Below are 5,175 nucleotides of genomic sequence, written 5' to 3'. Positions count from 1 at the left end.
TGGGTGAACCTTTTCAGATTGTGACTCAGCTTTGCTAGAGTCCCCAATTAGAGGTGTCCAGGGTTCTTAAGCACACTCTTTTTGCCTTGGATCACAACTTTATTTCTTTCTTTTTCTTTCTTTTTCTCTTTCTCCTTTTTTTCATTTTTTTTCGCTTCTTCTCTTTTTTTTTTGTATTCACTGCTTTTTCTTGCTTCAAGAATCATTTTTATGATTTTTCAGATCCTCAGTAACATGTCTCCTTTTTCATCATTCTTTCAAGAGCCAATCATTCATGAACAACAAATTCAAAAGACATATGCACTGTTTAAGCATACATTCAGAAAACAAAAGTATTGCCACCACATCAAAATAATTAATCTGTTATAAAATTCAAAATTCATGCAATTCTTCTCTTTTTTCAATTAAGAACATTTTTCATTTAAGAAAGGTGATGGATTCATAGGACATTCATAACTTTAAGGCATAGACACTAAGACACTAATGATCATAAGACACAAACATAGATAAACATAAGCATGAAATTTCAAAAAACAGAAAAATAAAGAACAAGAAAATTAAAGAACGGGTCCACCTTAGTGATGGCGGCTTGTTCTTCCTCTTGAAGATCTTATGGAGTGTTTGAGCTCCTCAATGTCTCTTCCTTGCCTTTGTTGCTCCTCTCTCACGATTCTTTGATCTTCTCTAATTTCATGGAGGAGAATGGAATGTTCTTGGTGCTCCACCCTTAGTTGTCCCATGTTGGAACTCAATTCTCCTAGGGAGGTGTTGATTTGCTCCCAATAGTTTTGTGGAGGAAAGTGCATCCCTTGAGGTATCTCAGGGATTTCATGATGAGTGGGATCTCTTGTTTGCTCCATCCTTTTCTTAGTGATGGGCTTGTCCTCATCAATGGAGATGTCTCCCTCTATGTCAACTCCAACTGAATAACAGAGGTGACAAATGAGATGAGGAAAGGCTAACTTTGCCAAGGTAGAGGACTTGTCCGCCACCTTATAAAGTTCTTGGGCTATAACCTCATGAACTTCTACTTCTTCTCCAATCATGATACTATGGATCATGATGGCCCGGTCTATAGTAACTTCGGACCGGTTGCTAGTGGGAATGATTGAGTGTTGGATAAACTCCAACCATCCCCTAGCCACGGGTTTGAGGTCATGCCTTCTCAGTTGAACCGGCTTCCCTCTTGAATCTCTCTTCCATTGGGCTCCCTCTTCACAAATGACTGTGAGGACTTGGTCCAACCTTTGATCAAAGTTGACCCTTATAGTGTAAGGGTGTTCATCTCCTTGCATCATGGGCAAGTTGAATGCCAACCTTACATTTTTCGGACTAAAATCTAAGTATTTCCCCCGAACCATTATAAGCCAATTCTTTGGGTCCGGGTTCACATTTTGATCATGGTTCTTGGTGATCCATGCATTGGCATAGAACTCTTGAATCATTAAAATTCTGACTTGTTGAATGGGGTTGGTAAGAACTTCCCAACCTCTTCTTCGAATCTCATGTCGGATCTCCGGATATTCACTCTTTTTGAGTTTGAAAGGGACCTCGGGGATCACCTTCTTCAAGGCCACAACTTCATAGAAGTGGTCTTGATGCACCCTTGAGATGAATCTCTCCATCTCCCATGACTCGGAGGTGAAAGCTTTTGCCTTCCCTTTCCTCTTTCTAGAGGTTTCTCCGGCCTTGGATGCCATAAATGGTTATGGAAAAACAAAAAGCAATGCTTTTACCACACCAAACTTAAAAGGTTTGCTCGTTCTCGAGCAAAAGAAGAAAGAAGAGAGTAGAAGAAAAAGAAATAGAGGAGATGGAGATAGCTTTGTGGTTCGGCCAAATTGGGAGAAGTAGTGTTTAGGGTGTGTGAAAATGAGGGAGTGAAGATGGGTTTATATAGGGGTGGAGAGAGGGGTAGGGTTCGGTTATGGGAGGGTGGGTTTGGGAGGGAAAGTAGTTTGAATTTGAATGGTAAGGTAGGTGGGGTTTAATGAAGGATGGATGTGAGTGGTGAAGAGAAAGATGGGATTTGATAGGTGAGGGTTTTTGGGGAAGAGGTGTTGAGGTGATTGGTGAATGGGTGAAGAAGAAGAGAGAGGGTAGTGGGGTAGGTGGGGATCCTGTGGGGTCCACAGATCCTGAGGTGTCAAGGAAAAGTCATCCCTGTACCAAGTGGTGAGCAAAAAATGCTCTCTGTGCCAATTCTGGCGTTAAACGCCGGGCTGGTGCCCCTTTCTGGTGTTTAACGCCAGCTTCTTGCCCTTTCCTGGCGTTTAACACCAGTATGATGCCCCTTTTTGACGTTAAACGCCTAGAATGGTGCCAGACTGGGCGTTAAACGCCCATTTGCTGCCCTTACTGGCGTTTAAACGCCAGCAGGTTCTTCCTCCAGGGTGTGCTATTTTTCTTTCTGTTTTTGCTTTTTCAACTGATTTTGTGACTTCTCATGATCATCAACCTACAGAAATCATAAAATAACAAAGGAAAATAGATAAAATATAACATTGGGTTGCCTCCCAACAAGCACTTCTTTAATGTCAGTAGCTTGACAGTGGGCTCTCATGGAGCCTCACAGATACTCAGAGCAATGCTGGAATCTCCCAACACCAAACTTAGAGTTTGAATGTGGGGGTTCAACACCAAACTTAGAAGTTGGTTGTGGCCTCCCAACACCAAACTTAGAGTTTGACTGTGGGGGCTCTGTTTGACTCTGTTTTGAGAGAAGCTCTTCATGCTTACTCTCCATGGTAACAAAGGGATATCCTTGAGCCTTAAACACAAAGGACTCTTCATTCACTTGAATGATCAGTTCACCTCTGTCAACATCAATCACAGCCTTTGCTGTGGCTAGGAAGGGTCTGCCAAGGATGATGGATTCATCCATGCACTTTCCAGTCTCTAGGACTATAAAATCAACAGGGATGTAATGGTCTTCAATCTTTACCAAAACATCCTCTACAAGTCCATAAGCTTGTTTTCTTGAATTGTCTGCCATCTCTAGTGAGATTCTTGCAGCTTGCACTTCAAAGATCCCTAGCTTCTCCATTATAGAGAGAGGCATGAGGTTTACACTTGACCCTAGGTCACACAGAGCCTTCTTAAAGGTCATGGTGCCTATGGTACAAGGTATTGAAAACTTCCCAAGATCTTGTCTCTTTTGAGGTAATCTCTGCCTAGACAAGTCATCCAGTTCTTTGGTGAGCAAAGGAGGTTCGTTCTCCCAAGTCTCATTACCAAATAACTTGTCATTTAGCTTCATGATTGCTCCAAGGTATTTAGCAACTTGCTCTTCAGTGACATACTCATCCTCTTTAGAGGAAGAATACTCATCAGAGCTCATGAATGGCAGAAGTAAATCCATTGGAATCTCTATGGTCTCAGTGTGAGCCTCAGATTCCCATGGTTCCTCATTAGGGAACTCATTGGAGGCTAGTGGACGTCCATTGAGGTCTTCCTCAGTGGCGCTCACTGCCTCTTCATACTCTCCAAGTTCGGCCATGTTGATAACCTTACATTCTCCTTTTGGATTCTCTTCTGTATTGCTTGGAAGAGTACTAGGAGGGAGTTCAGTAATTTTCTTGCTTAGCTGTCCCACTTGTGCCTCCAAGTTTCTAATGGAGGACCTTGTTTCAGTCATGAAACTTTGAGTGGTTTTGATTAGATCAGAGACCATGGTTGCTAAGTCAGAGTGGCTCTGCTTAGAATTCTCTATCTGTTGCTGAGAAGATGATGGAAAAGGCTTGCCATTGCTAAACCTGTTTCTTCCACCATTATTGTTGTTGAAACCTTGTTGAGGTCTCTGTTGATCCTTCCATTAGAGATTTTGATGATTTCTCCATGAAGAATTATAGGTGTTTCCATAGGGTTCTCCCATGTAATTCACCTCTTACATTGAAGGGTTCTCAGGATCATAAGCTTCTTCTCCAGATGAAGCGTCCTTAGTACTGCTTGGGGCATTTTGCATTCCAGACAGACTTTGAGAAATCAAATTGACTTGCTGTGTCAATATTTTGTTCTGAGCCAGTATGGCATTCAGAGTATCAATCTCAAGAACTCCTTTCTTCTGATTTGTCCCATTGTTCACAGGATTCCTTTCAGAAGTGTACATGAATTGGTTATTTGCAACCATTTCAATGAGCTCTTGAGCTTCTACAGGCATCTTCTTCAGTTGAAGAGATCCTTCAGCAGAGCTATCCAATGACATCTTGGATAGTTCAGAGAGACCATCATAGAAAATACCTATGATGCTCCATTCAGAAAGCATATCAGAGGGACACTTTCTGATCAATTGTTTGTATCTTTCCCAAGCTTCATAGAGGGATTCTCCTTCCTTCTGTCTGAAGGTTTGGACTTCCATTCTAAGCTTACTCAATTTTTGAGGTGGAAAGAACTTTGCCAAGAAGGCATTGACTAGCTTTTCCCAAGAGTTCAGGCTTTCTTTAGGTTGTGAGTCCAACCATATCCTAGCTCTGTCTCTTACAGCAAAAGGGAATAGCATAAGTCTGTAGACCTCAGGGTCAACCCCATTGGTCTTGATAGTGTCACAGATTTGCAAGAATTCAGCTAAAAACTGATGAGGATCTTCCAATGGAAGTCCATGGAACTTGCAATTCTGTTGCATTAGGGAAACTAATTGAGGCTTAAGCTCAAAGTTGTTTGCTCCAATGGCAGGGATAGAGATGCTTCTCCCATAGAAGTCGGGAGTAGGTGCAGTAAAGTCACCCAGCACCTTCCTTGCATTGTTGGCATTGTTGTTGTTTTCGGCTGCCATGGGTTCTTCTTCTTTGAAGATTTCTGTTGGGTCCTCTACAGAGAGTTGTGCCTTATCTTCTCTTAGCTTTCGCTTCAAGGTCCTTTCAGGTTCAGGGTCAGCCTCAACAAGAATGCTTTTGTCTTTGCTCCTGCTCATATGAAAGAGAAGAGAACAAGAAAATATGGAATCCTCTATGTCACAGTATAGAGATTCCTTGAGGTGTCAGAGGAAAAGAAAAAATAGAAGGAAGGAGTAGAGAATTCGAACTTATCAAGAAAGATGTAGTTCGAATTGTGCATTAAGGAATAGTGTTAGTCCATAAATAGAAGGATGTGAGAAGAGGGGAAGAAATTTTCGAAAACAAAGTAAAAGATTTTAAAAACATTTTGAAAAATAGTAATTGATTTTCGAAAACTAAGATT

At 41.6% G+C, this 5,175-nt stretch overlaps 1 non-coding gene across 1 annotated transcript; it reads left to right on the top strand.

Annotated features, from left to right (window-relative positions):
- Positions 1-4,258: 4,258 nt before the first annotated feature.
- Positions 4,259-4,366, top strand: LOC130971090 (small nucleolar RNA R71). Its single transcript, XR_009082323.1, has one exon. It is a non-coding gene; the product is annotated as a small nucleolar RNA R71 (small nucleolar RNA).
- Positions 4,367-5,175: the final 809 nt, after the last annotated feature.

This window comes from Arachis stenosperma, chromosome 3 (genome assembly GCF_014773155.1).
Source record: "Arachis stenosperma cultivar V10309 chromosome 3, arast.V10309.gnm1.PFL2, whole genome shotgun sequence".
Taxonomy (NCBI): domain Eukaryota; kingdom Viridiplantae; phylum Streptophyta; class Magnoliopsida; order Fabales; family Fabaceae; genus Arachis; species Arachis stenosperma.
This window is presented reverse-complemented; position numbering and strand designations above follow the sequence as displayed.